Genomic DNA, 15,169 nt, shown 5'->3' with positions numbered 1-15,169 from the left:
ATACAATTAGCTGGAAACTTAATTTAAGTTGTTTAATGACTAGATTAAAGTTGCTGCCGAAACCGGAGGTTTAAATTTAGTGAATTCGATATCTTAGCTTAGGGCGTTTTTCTCTTCGTTATTTTGAGAAGTAAGCTGGTACTTTATCGTAATTCCGAATAACATGTGAATAACATATACGATGTACGACGATTTCGGCTAGGCTACAAGCCGAAAACATTTCAACCTGCCCCTGACAAAATATGATAGAATTATCAGATCCATTCAAGAAGAACTTTCTCCTAAAATTCCAGCGAATGCAAAAACAATTTTGATCATCCTCAACCTTCTTTGTAAACAATGTCTGGGGGGAAATAGAAACGATGGAAAACTTGTGCGCTATGTTACATCATAAACTCTCGGAACGACAGATTTTGAATTTATTTCGCAGTAATTGAAACAGAAGCGTAGATGAAATGTATAACTTAATATTTGAGCGATGAGATAGAACATATGAGGATCGCGGAAAATAAAATAAGCTCATTGTAAAAAAGCGCTGCTGCTTGAGGCACATTTGCTTCGATTTGCAAGCACTATTAAAGAGGGGCACACAACGAGCTTGAAAGAAATACACCAATCATGCCAGGCTTCCGATGATACATGAAGCATCCGCGATTCTGGGCGAAAATTAAGAAGGAAAGAATGCTGTGGAAAACAGGTTTTCAAAATGCACCAGCGCACAGTGTTATTGTAACCTTGACAATGGAGATATGCTGCGAATGTTCTGCGAAATTGTCTCGATATCAAGCTCCAGTTTCGAGCTAAAATTTCTCAAGTTGGCGAACGACTTCGGAACCGTTACACCTCTGGTTATAAATGAATCGATAGAATTAGAGATAAAAAACCAGTTGCCGTGGTTCAGTTTCAACGGTTTCGATTCTAGGACTGTATATTAATATGGTAGCGAATATTTTTCGAATGTATGACAAACACATTTGGGTAACTTCGAGTTTTTTTATTGAATTCCGTTACTGGAATTACTCAATTGCCACGCGATATGCAGCCGACACTTCTTTTGGGAAGATGAGGCCAGTGATGGAATATAGTATTTTTTCTTGAAGGCTAACTACACCGGATAATATTGGTTCGGAGCACATACATACCTAAGTGCTAGTGCTGGTGCTTGCAATGCATGCCGTCATCGACTGGACATCGAAATGATCGAAAGGTGATAGGTTATGAGAATGACTGCTATGTTCAATTTTTTTCTCAGGTTGTGATATGACCTCATTCAGGTAATAATATGAGCAGAACAATGGAAACCATAATATAACATGCTTCTTATCTCAAGTACCCCAGTTTTTAATTTCCTTGATGTAATGCTTATCCGTGCTTTGGTTAAACTGATTCATCTGTGATTCTTATAATTCTTCTCCTGTGTGTTTGAGATGAAAAGAAGATGATTACCTCGAGGTACCCATCAACTTAGAAAAGGAATCTATGCAACTCTTGCAACTAACTGCAATCAACCGCAGCTGTGGAAGAGGATCAAAGAGTGATGTTTCTTACAGGGGTTTATTGTCGAGATGAACATGATAATCAACTCGTGTAGTGTTCATTATTCATTCTGCTTGAGCGTCGATTAGCATGCCACCGCTATGGTTCCTCGTCTTTCTAATAAGGTGTCAGTTAAGAAAAGTTTCTTTGAAATATTTTCAACGTCAATGTCTTGCGAACGGATTTAAATGTAAATAAATTTGTAAAAGATTAAAGAGTTGTTAAACATTCAAAACATAGTCATTTTTCTGTGAGAGAATAATTGAAATTTAGTTTAAACTCGATCTTCAAGTAAAGAGAAGAAATTTTTCTAAACTACTCGCATGCAGCAGGTGCGTTTGCCTTCGATATGAGAAATCCATGCTCCAATACATTCAATATACATGAACGATCTTGCAATACCAAATAGTAGACTAATTAAATTTATAATTTTTCAGCATCCGTTTTGTAAAAAGTAAGAGGTATTTTTATTAAGTCAGACTGTCGACTATTGAGAAATCGGTATTGAGAAATCGCGGCGGTAAACGAAACAATACTACTAACACAAGATCCCGGAAGCTTTGAGTGCGATTCACATACAACATCCACGTCACGTTCACGTTCCGTCACGTCACGTTACGTCAGTTATTCTACCATGAAATTCTTATGAAAACATTCACATGCACCGGCAACGTAACAACCCATCAGTAAACGTTCAACGAAAACGACCGGCTGGATTTTTTAGATATACTATACATTACAATCCCATAGTCTGTATATAGTTTAAATTGATGAAAATTGGAAGAATTCCCATTTCCGCATACATTTCTGTTCTGTTCATTTATGTGCTTTCCCGAACAGAACTGTCAATAACGAACAACTCATCGACGAGCAACGAAGGGGAAATCGTAAGATGGAAAGTCTCCGTGAACAAAGGAAAAGAAGAAGAACGAAGGGGAAAATTTGCCTAGAGTATAACCATTGGATCTTGCTGAGGCAAACTTCATTCTTCGTGAGGACACCAACTGGACAACACCGTTGCTGGGCGAGTTGGACGGCGAGGGATCGAATGAATTCCTCAAGACAATGGGGGTGGAAGGCTGCATCAAACTGACGCCATTCCATTAATGTTTTGAGCTACACAATTGTGTGGGGAATCATCAAGCTAGGATATCGTCAGCTCACCAAGAAAATAAATGTTCTGGAATTTTGTCAGTGATTTGGTTTCGCATGACGGTAGGAAAACTCTCTCCACAAAGGATGACAGCTAAGCTAATCTAAACTGGCAATATTACCAGAAAGGGCTTCTGTTGAGAAGAGCGCAAAACAGAGATAAGTGTGTATAGGGTAAATGATCTTGGTTTGTCCAGTCGAAAATATGATCATGGTTTGCACACTTTTTTGAATGCTCTAATTCAGCGCTCTTGTGTCAAATAAGGCCTTCGAATGTTTCGAAACATATAAATGAAATTGCCTTTTTCATGATTTATAGTAATTTAATAGTATATTTTTACGAAATCACATGTTTTAAAGGATTATAAAATACACCTTCTATTTGTGTCAATGCGCCCCTCATTCGAGCTAACTTTTAATCGATCACCAGATGATTATTTGGCACGTATTCAGACCTTTTCTGGATTACTTATAAATATTGTAAACATCATGCTTGCTCACCATTTGTACCGGATTTACATAGCTAAACCATTAAATTAACGCATTTTGATGAACTCAATTCTGATCATGAGTTGTCCAATTCAATAATGTTGTTTTGTCCACATGATTTCTATGGTAACCGCTTGGCGCGCTGCAGTTTGTTTATGTTTGTTTATGGTGTGCTTCGCGCATAGCAGAAGTATGGTTTTTCTGTGTTGATTGTGTTGAGGTGAACACTTCTAAAATGCCCAAGAAAAGGCAATATTCTGAAGAAAGCCTAAAGTATGAATGAATCAATACGATGACAGTAAACTCAAGCAATGATAAATGCAACATCTAATTGAGAATTCGAATGTTTTCATTCAAAAATGGATATTTCTAAAACCTGACAAACCATGATCAGAGGTGGTCAAACCATGATCATAATTCTTCTTTAAGGAAAATCGTTAAAAAACATAAAAATTTGAATAATTTCAACACCTTATGGTAGTATTAGCAACTAGAGATTTGGGGCTTTTCAAAAAACCCAAACTCGTATCGATTATGTGTGATTTTCATGAAGAAAAATCGATTTGCATTTACTAGTTGCGTAAAAACACCCCAAATTGGACAAACCAAGATCATTTACCCTATATTTAGTTGCTTCAAGCCATCGATATATGGATATTTGTGTGCATACGTGCGTGCTTCATAACCCGTACGTAAAAATAGTGCATCTTCGCTACTCTGAAACCTCATTTGTAATGATAAATCTAAACTAGGAGGAGTGATAGGGTATTAGGGTATTAGTAATGAATCTCTGCTGAGGCAAATATTCAGCCTTTTCCCAAACAGTTAACATTGTTTGTTTTCTGTCATCATAAAGGCTTCGTTGGTGTCTTTGACATTGCATCAATGCATTGAACTGACGCTATGGTGAAGCAGGTGTTAAGGTGCACCAAAAATTATTTGGGGAATACAAAGTTATTCAATAAGTAATAAGTCATTAATTTATTTGGGTTCGCCAGCAGATAGAGGATATTTCGCTTATTTAGTCTTCAAGAAAGTAAATGTCGTTCTGCAATTTTGTATGTGATTTGGTTTCACTTGCCAGTAGCAAAACTTTCTGCACTAAGAAGGACAGCTGCGCTCATCTCGAGCATGTATTGTTCTGCGAGCACAAGAATAAATCATCATACAATTATCGTCAAATGATTTTACAATAAAAAAAACATTTCAGGGTGGCCAAACTGGTAGAATGGTTATTTCAAAATTTTCGTAGCATTATGAAATAATATACCCAGTTATAAACAAGCGACTTGAATTAAACTACAGCGTAGTTCTACGTCAACAATCCGGTCGTGTCTTGAACACAACCTCCTATAATTTTTTGTCTGGGCTTTATGTCTCGGCTTTTGTTTTGATTCTGGTTGGATTCTTTATGCCAGCATATCTCCCAGTTTAAATTTTCTCAGTGAAAATCATTCGCGACTAGCTGAGAAAAAGAGTCTATATATTATCATTGTTGAATAAGGGTCGGAACTAAAGGTTTTAAACATTTAAATAATATAACTCAAGGACTTTCATTGATTTTTTAAAAAATTCTAACTGATTCTAGACATGCTGATTCGGAAGAGGGCATTGCAATTTCAAACTGTTGTAGGTGTCGACACTATGAATAACATTAAATAAATCATTCGTTTGACATTTGGCGTGACGATGCTGCTGCAAGCATAGACTGCATGTGTGAATTGATAAAGACGTTGACGGAACGTGGACGTTCTTTTCCGTCACGTTCTATGTGAATCGCATATTATGCGACGCTAATGGCGATTTTCGGACGCATGGCGATGGACGACGTAACCTACGCCATGACAGACTCCAAACAGCTTCCTGAGCAGGAGCTTTATACGGTAACAAGAAGAGGGGAGATGGCAGACTATAGATGGGCGTTCGTCAGAACCTCTTTTCAAAAGAGTCTCGGGTCTAAATCGCTCACGGAAATGAACCGTTTTGCCCACCTCTATGGCAGACCTTTTCAAGCATGCAAAACTGTTGTAGTTCGAGAACGAATATCTAGTTTGACAGGCTATCTGTACCTGTGGTTTGAAAAGCGACGTTTCCATTGCATCCGGTACCGTCTACCAGGAAATTTACGTGAAAGAGTGTTTGAAAAAACGTCTTCAGCCTTTCCTGAGGCAACCCGATTGCTCCGTGCTGTTTGTGATTGACATCCTGGACATGGAAAAGGTACACCGCCGGCACAGTGAAGGTAGTACTCAAATACAAGAACTTCCCCAATACGCCAGAGATTCGCTCAAACGAGAAATATAGTGGAATCCAAAGATCCGAAAACTTTCTGAAACAAGGAAACTGGCGTTCCAAGGTAAGCAAAGCGAACGAGATAGCTGTATAAAATCTGATGACTGATAAGTTGTCCAATATTCCGGGCAATTTGGACTCGATCAACCGGGAGCTAATCTGTGTATTTTTTTCGTTTTTTAATACTAGTTGAACTTTGAAAAGAGAAATACTTTGATTTGATTTAATCGATTCACACGACCAAATTTTGATCATAATACCCTTTAAGAATCACACAGCGAAACGATAGACGATTTTGGGAATTTGGAAAATTCTATTATTGTTTTTGTGAAAAAAAAATTGCACTTTCTACATAAATTTTGAAAAAGGGTACCAAAACATGTTTTTAATAATATATAATGTCGCAAATATTCGAAGTTTTAGAAGCATCGAGAAGAAAGCAGCATGTTGCATTCGGTTAAATGTTCATTTGAGAAGATATTTCATTCGGGTGATTGGAATTCGAGTGAATGTCTTACGGGTAAATGTAACACAATTCTTTTTTAACATGATCGAAGACATAAAAATGCATTCGCTGTGTGAACTGAAGGCAATTCCTGAATACGTTAAAAAAGTGTATTGCTTCAGAAGGGGCCTATTTTGAAGGTGGTAATATAAATTTATATGATAAATAGCATTTTATTGAAACATACGAATTCACGGTATATATTTAACTTGCTTGCTTTTTTGTTTTGAAGAGGCTTTAAGCTTAATATTTAACAGAATGTACATTATTGTAACGCTTTTTTAACTTTTCATTTATTGAGTTACTTCGTACTTTTTCTTTTTTTTTCTATTTTTTCTATATTTTCCTCCTTACTTCATCTCTGTATGGATTCGTTTGTAGCCGTTTAGTTCATACTGAAATAAAGAATTTTCATCCGCCTAAAATCACGCTTCACTCAGAGCACGCGACGAATGAATCTGTCTGGATATATACACCCGAAAGTACTAGATTTCGATATAACCTTACGATGCATAGTTAAGGGCGCAATTCAATCATTCCATATAGGCGAAGTGCGGGAAAAAAGGTCAGTTTGTAGTTTGGAACTAAAACTATTGACTGATGATGCCGTATTGTTAGTCTTCTTGTGTTCGAAAATTTCATGACTTTTGAGTCAAAAAATATTCTCAATTATCTTTTGAAATTATTCTTACTCGCTTTACATTACTTTTTGCCTCTTAAGTGGAAGTAATCATTTTGTGCAGGGTGCTCATATATTGGATATATTTTTTTTGTTCTCTTACTAGATCAGTTAACTCCTCCAGAAACATGGAAATTGTAACATCGCTGACGATTAATTCTTCACTATTTCTTCTTATTAATTTTATATTCCTTGGAATAAAAACTGTACCTGTAAACTATAACTGTTACTTTTGTTATAAGAGAATATGAAAAATCAATGTACAATATTCACAATGTTCATGATTTTTCTGTTCACGTGGTGTATGGATGAGCCCGTATTACATAGGTATCTGTCAGGGTACGTTTATGACAAGGTAGTTTGGACTGACTAGTGTATCAATAGTAGTGAGGCTGTGACGTGTTAGCTTTGCAAGTATTATGGAACGGTATTATAAATTTGTCTAAATTGATTTATTTCTACTGTATTTTAGCTTAATGTTTATATTTTTTCAATGCACTGTAAAGATAATCTAATAAGGTTTTCTTTCTAATCAAAGCCCAGGGGAAATTGTGGTTCGGTAATACGGATTTTAGCTTCCTGAAGCTTTCAGTAGCTCTCCGATACCTCTTGCCGCAGTGCTATTAGAACCGGCCGAATCGCTAGGTTTCTCATTAGAGATGTTGATGGTGCTGCTCCCGATTTCCTTTGACGGAATATCCCTCTCGGGATAGTCATGTTTCCTCCCATTAGAAAACTGTGCCGATTCTGCGGATGTTACGAAAGTTTTTAACGGATTCAACTCTTGCTTTATGTCAATCATGACCTTTTGGCGAGCCTTCCGGTTTTGATTTCCCAAGGCATGAAAATCGTTGGCCTTTATGACAGTAGGAACAGTTAAAAAAACTATTTTGTGTACTTATTGTTTAATCTGGATTTGTTTAAATTCACCTGTTCGTATAAGTTTTCGACGGTATTGTACGTCCAAGCCATCGATATGCATGAAACAATCTGGACTGAAGTGTAACGAGCAAATGTACATGTTTTTAGTATTGCTGTTTAGGTCCTGTCTGAAGAATCGAATCCATTTCTTTCGAATGGTCATATCCCTCGGGAATCGATGAAATGATAATTTGTAGGATATGTTTTCATAATTCGAGTTGGACTCGAACCCGGGGATCAATGACCGAAAGCTTACGCATCCGGGTGTCACACATCGAGCCACAGAGTTGTCTGAAAATGGAAATATTTTATATATATTCCTTCGCAGCCAGACCGCCGTATAAAGACCAGTTTCAAAAAGCAGCACAGAAACAACACATGCTGAGTACTAATTCCGTTATTTTTACTTTAATGGTTCACTAACACAATCTCACGTATTATTGACGTATTTTCAAAAAAAAAAAGGAGCAAAACACGTTATATTAGCAACAAAGAAAAAACACTTGTTATGAATGGCTTTGCAATCGCTGCTTTCCGTCAAAGCTAAGATGTCATAGTTGAGAGTGTATAGTGAATCGTGTCGTTACACACTTCGAGTCCATATTACCTTGTCATAATCGTACCCTGGGTATCTGTAGCGTTTCATTTGTAACTGTTCAATCCAGACTGACATATAGACTTTTTATCCGCCTGTAAACACGCTTTCTCCATATAAGCAATCAGTCTATACTGAATACTGACATGTAGAAGTACTAGATTCCGGTACAACTAATGATGCATTGATGAGGGGCGCAATTTAATGGACTTTTCAGTTGGAGAGTGTAAGTACTGCAAATGACAATAACAAACTTTGAAATTTCTTTTGATTTTCAGAAAAGTCCACCAGGTCGGTGACAACGCCAGCTGCCAGACGGAAAGTTCATTGACGGTTTACAGCTCGGTTGCGCCTCAAATTTGTTAGCAATTGGCAAATAGATCGATCAGATATATCGATTATTTCATTGACTAAACTATTTCGACTGATTCCACCGCTCTGCATCTTTTTGACGTAGGACTACGTCTAACCGGAATATATGGAGGGTAAAATGAAAACCTAAACACAGAACATGCAGGAAAAAATGAAAGATTTCGAATGCTTATAGCTCGAACATTTCGTACTGGATAGGAGAGATGTTTGCATCACTTGATAGGGAATATTTCTACGTATCTATCGCAACTAACAAAATGTTGTTTTTCATTAGATAAACAATTGAATAACTGTAAAATATTAGGCGTTATCTAAACGCCCTAACTGCATCGTTTTGATTGGCCCGATTTACGGTTTCCCTAACACAGCCATCAAAACCAAGCAGCCTTGGGGAAATCGGCATTGCAAATACATGAAAGTAGGGGGACTTTTGTTCTCATCGAAAAATGTTCCCTAACACAGACTTTAAAACCAAGCAGCGAAATCGGCATTGCAAGCACACGAAAGAGCCTAGAGGCGAGTGAACTGAAAAGTTTAAACCCTCTTAAAGCCAAAAAGAAGAAAAAGAACACACGAAAGTAGGGGGAGCTTTTGTTCCCACCGAAATGTGTTCCCTAATAGAGATTTCTAAACCAAGGTACCTGGAGAAATCGGTATTTCAAATTGATGCAAGTCGGGGGTATTTTTGTTCCGACTGGAATGTGTTTCCCTAACACAGACTTCAAATCCATGAAGCGTGGGGAAATCGGCATTGCGAATTCATACAAATCGGGGGTATTTTTGTTCCGATTGAAATGTGTTTCCCTAACACAGATTTCAAAACCGTGGTTTCTGGGGAAATCGGCTCTGCAAATAAATGCAAACTGCGAGTACTTTTGTCCTCGCTTGCCTTTGTGCAGAGTGGAATATGTTTGTCCTAACATGATCTTCTAAACTTAGGAACCTGGGAAAATCGTGCAGCCACTAGAAGCGAATGAACTTCCCAGTTTCAAGCAAATTCGAGATTCGAGAAGTATGTACACTTTTGGGATGTAAACTTCAGAGGGAAATGTAAAATAAAATAATCGTTTGATAATTTTTTTTTGTCTTTATTGGAAAGATTTTCAGCCTTAGGCAGGTTCATCAAACGTTTGATAATTCTTCCGTACATATATTTTGTTCTAGTCATCATACCAAACGTAAAAGGTCCGTCATTAAATTTACTTGTAAGGAAGAACAATCAATCACAATAAATGAATTGACTTTACACGGCATTTGTTCATTTTTTTCACTCACAGAGCAAATATATTGAACTCAATTGAATTTGGAAACTGTTTCATTCAATCAAGAATTTAATCAATACAAACGAATGATTGCTCAGCTAAGGTAGTTCCACGTGAACCTTGCGGTTATATCATAGATATAACCCACTAATTTTTTTATAAAATCGATGATTAATAAAATCGTAAATTTAAATTCATAAGCCTAAACATATCAACGTCTGTTCTATTTATAGAATTATCCAATTTCGTATGAAAAAACTTCGAAATGCAAAAAAAAAGACTTTTCGATGGTAATTTTATCATATAGAAAATTAAAAAAAAATTTACGAAAATTTAAAACATGCCAGAAAATCACAAAAAAATGGAAATAAAAAAAATATTAAGAATTTATTGGATATTTTCGTACCGCTCAATTTTCGAAATATTCTGAAGAAAGATCACCAATATCAACAAATATAATAAATACACAAACAAATAAATATACGTATTTAAATATAAACTAAACCTGTAATGTGTCTAAAAATTCTAAAAAAATCAAAATTTGAAAATATTTTTTTTTTGTTCCGCGCAACACTGTTAACATTCTCAAAAAAACGCACATATCTAGAAAAGGTGCAGAATCAAATTTGAATACGAATCAGAGTAGTAGTGAATCTCCAAATCTCGTAAATTTTTTTCAGTATTTCAAGAATACTTTTAGTACTTGAATTTTTGATGAAATTTTATTTTGGTAATATTCTCGATACACCATTATAAGATGCACTTCCAGTGTTTTATTTTTTCAATTTTTTATCTCGAAGCTATTCAGAATAGCGTGCAAAAAATTGAAATGTGCGTTTTTACCATAGATGCTTTGTTGAACCTCATAGGGGTTCAAAAAAATCGTCAAAATTTCTTATTTAGTACCCTATACAATATTTTCCATAGAGTAGGTGATTTGGTTTGGGGGCACTTTTAACTTGCATACCCGGCCAGGCCCATTGAAAGCTCTTTCTGCCACTGAGCGAAGAGTTCCTTCCAAAAATTGTCCAATCTTTGATCTTTTCTTTGATATACAGATAATATAATTTTAGCAGAAGATGTTGAACACAATTGTCCATGCGTTCTTGATTTTATCTGCACAAGCGCCAGGCAAATGTTGTTCATTGATGAATACTCCTACATTTGTTTCTTCGCTGTATTCGGGAAATCACATCCTGGTTAAATCACGTTTAGTAACGAGTGATGGGATTTGTCAAAGGTGATCATATGAAAAATTTCTTTTAAAATCCGCAGTAGAACTCACGACAGCTGTTACGAAATATTAAGACATCTTTTTTGTAAATTTCGGCGAAATCCCTTGATTGCGGGTTTCGTTGTAAATTCGATTCATTCATTCGATCAATAGTTCCAGATAGCAGTAGATTGGTTTCTGTGAGTTCAAGTTGGACAAGTGATTTGGATTTCACTTTCAGTCGTTCATTTGTCTGAGATGCGGTAGCATTTGAACTGAACGTCCTGCAACACCTTCGTTCTCCACCCAGCGAACATTACAAAACTTCAACGGAAATGCAGTTGAACTCGTTATGGCTGCATAATCTGATCTTCTCATAAAAGAGAATCTGTTTTAAAACTCCATTAGATTTTTCTCAGTCCCTCCTTGGAAGTGAAAATTATAAACTGTATGGAGTCCGCAGCTACCAATGTTGAGAATTTCGTACGACGGTTTTTCCTCCCCCTGTTGGGTGTGAACCACTGTGTCCATTATTTTGAACTATTGTGGTATACCCCTTTTTATATTACACTTTCAGCTTATCTACTACTTATTGATGAAAGAGTAGACTGAAAGCTATAGCGAGGTAGGTGCCAATCAGGAATAATCTGTTTGATAAAATTTATAATCCTGATCGGCAACGCAGACGAAATTTCCTTGGGCTCCAGAACAGCTTTATCAAAGTGTTGAAGTCTGCGTCTAGTTAGAGTTCCGCAGTTACAGAGCAAAAGTTCCGAGGTTTCGCTTTCGGCATTACGACGGGTTTAATGTATGTTCTTGAATTTCGCTTGTAAAATCATTAAACATTTTCCAGTTTATCCATGGGTCATCCATGGAACATTGAATCACTTTCTTCAACAGAGCAGGAGTTTACGAAAAACACAGATACACCCTGCTTAGAAGGTCGTAACGCGCTAAAATACATACAGTGCCATTTTAGAGTGCAGAAAAAACACTGAGCAAAAAGTCACAGGAGGGTTGTGTCCGAGACACGACCGCATAGTTGACGTAGGATTCCGTTAGGCTATCTGTTGATTTTGGATATGTTTGAGGAATTACATCGTTAAAGTCTTTCATAAGGATTTGGTGGCCCTGAAAAGGGCAATTTTGTATGGTTGTTGGGTATTCTTTGTTCACTCCACCAGTGTTTACCGAGTGATTATGACAAAAGTATGGTAAGCAATCATTGGGTGGTGCGTATGAGATAGAAGATGCCGAAATGGAATGAAATATGATGAAAACCGCCCTCTGTGACCCTAGATGAGATGCCTCCAGTGTTATATATGGATGAAATAAAGAAAAAAAACTCACCAATGTAATATAAGATAATTACCAATACCGAACACAATTATAAATTTTTCTCATCAATAAAAACATGTTATTTTAATACAGAGAAAACATATTTGAAATGGAAAAAGTAATTTTGTTTTATAATTTTACCTTTCTGAGTGTTTATTCAACCCAATGCGAATGTTAATTGGACTAACAACATCTAATACATTATGTAGAGCATATGGGAAATCACTTTTTCGTATATTTTTTCACTTTTCCAATTTTTTCCCGCCGCATGAACTTTCCTTGGGTGAAAATGAACACAACAAAACAGACAGCTTAAGCCAAACGACCCGTTCCCGTTTCCGCTCGAGACACCTTGGTTTTTATTTATGGAAATTGAAATATATCGTTTCATAAATCAAATCATTTTTAACACAACTGCTACTATATACAATTTTACAATTACATTTGTGCTAAATTTTTTACAATACACGATCGGTCATTGATATGAAATTTCACGAGGCAACCAACATTTAAGTTCCAATTTTACATTATATTTGCTAGAATTATTCGTATCACTCACCCTACTTGCAATATAAAAATGCCCCCGGCATTTTTGCCGATTTCCTTCGGGCACCTTAGTTTAGATGTCTCTGTTAGGGAACACATTTCGGTAGGAACAAAAATTCGCCCTACTTTCATGTGTTTGCAATGTCGATTTCCACCAGGCAGCTTGGTTTTGAAGTCTCTGTTAGGGAACAGCCGCATGTGTCGTCAATTTCGACCAATTAAAAGTGGATATTTCCGTTAGAATAAGGGTTGAGATTTTTCAATTGTTCGATAGTTAGTTTCATGACATATATTATTTTCTTCAATATGAAAAATTGTTATGTAGTGCCGAAATCGATTGACGCCAAAATTTCATCAATCCATCATGAAATGACTGAGCAATGAGCGTTTGAAATTAGACAGTTTTCACGATGTACTCGATTTTCGATTTTCAATTTGTACCCCAATATGTTCCCGTACGTCAAAAAATCCCGACTTCGTAAAGCACTTCGCTACTTTTTTTCGCATTTTTCCCGACGGATTTTGATTCCCGACTTTTTCCCGCTTTTCCCGAATGGGTGACTGATGGCCACCCTGTCAACTATGGCCACCCTGTTAATACCAAAAATCCTCTATGGAGCAAGAAAAGCCGAGGCGACGAAAAACCGCTAAAAACGATTGAACCGGTATATAATACGGCAATAAAGACAGCCATCGATGCCTTTGCTGCAAGCTGTCATGGCAGAGAGTGGACAATAAAGTGCCAATGGATGAATGGGAAAAAACTGACCTTCGAATTTTCAAAGGGAACTTGATTAAAAATATTGACTCCCACGAAAAACTAACCTATGTAAAATATCAGCTCAATCGGACTTCATTTACTACACTGCGTTTCACTACTAGAGAACCACTCATTTTTCTGAGTTTCCAGAGATATGTAAGAAGTCGGTTGAATTGAAGTATATAGTGTAGGACATAACAGCTATCTTCATTTAAAATACTAGCCATTTGAACTTAATTGTTGTGTTCAGGCGCGAAACATTCAAAAAATAAAAATTCCAGTGTTTCATAACTATAGAACCAGATGAAAAAACTCTCACTCCTTTACTAAATTAACGTCAATTTTTCATGAATTTTCATAGATCATCTTCAGTTCCTAATCAGTTCAAATAACCCATTCGGGGTGGTTTTGACTTAGCTGCGCCATGTTGTAGGGTGTGCCTCGTTCTACGCAGAGGATACTGCTCGTTTAAGCTCTTCAAATCACTCATACTGCTTGTAAGCTGCATCTACTATTCGTACGATCACTCCTCATAAGTTCTTGATAGGGTTTTAATCTGGTAAACAAGCTGACCAATTCAGAATCTGACGCCCTTATTCATCAAACCATGCCATGACTTTTTGGATTTTATGAATTGATCCCACATTACCCAATTACCACACTGTTTTTGATGTAAAAACGGCAGTAAATAATTCTGAAGTACTTTTTTGCACTTCTAACCGTTCATTCATGTTGATGGTAACCTCCCTAAAACAGGTCTTTTTGAGAAAAATCTCCCCAAACCATAAAAATCTCATCTCCAAAGCTGCGGGTTCAAAAACAAATGTGGAAGCCAATCCTATGGGTTTCACTATTTCAGGAGAACTGCTCTGATAAAAAGAAATTCAACTTTAACACGTTCGACGCCCAACGCGACCTTTTTGAGTTTCTTGCAGAGCCCAACTTGCGATTAAGTTATTAAATGAAGATCAAACTTAGTTTATAGATAACTTTTACATGATCTAGCAATGTTTGTTTTCAATTGAAGACGAATTGATGACAATAACACATGCCAAAGTCATAGTATGAGGGTTTTGCAAAAAACTGCAGTACAAACCATCCGTACTATAAATTAATAAAAAGTATAGTATAAACAGTATAATATTACGGTTATGATTTATTATTTTTCTTCATATCCTATAGTTACATTTAGGTGCCTATTCTATCAAATACCTTCTAAAAATACTACCCAATTCGAGCGAGGAAAGTGTCACCCATATCTGGGTGACGGGGCGTCGAAAGTGTTAATAGAATTCCTTCATATTAGTAGGACTTACGGAACTGTCATGTAATTTTTCAACTCGTAATTTGGCAGGCGGTAGTTTGATGATTTGAGGAAAATATTTTCAAAACGACCTGGTTCAGATAGCTTTTCATCAACGCCAATGTACAGTCAGAAGGGCAATGAAGTACTACAGAATCATTTATTTTGTTTTTGCATCAAAAACACCGTGATAATTGAGTAATTTA

Source organism: Toxorhynchites rutilus, chromosome 2 (assembly GCF_029784135.1).
Source record: "Toxorhynchites rutilus septentrionalis strain SRP chromosome 2, ASM2978413v1, whole genome shotgun sequence".
Lineage (NCBI taxonomy): Eukaryota > Metazoa > Arthropoda > Insecta > Diptera > Culicidae > Toxorhynchites > Toxorhynchites rutilus.
Note: the sequence above shows the minus strand (reverse complement) of the source record.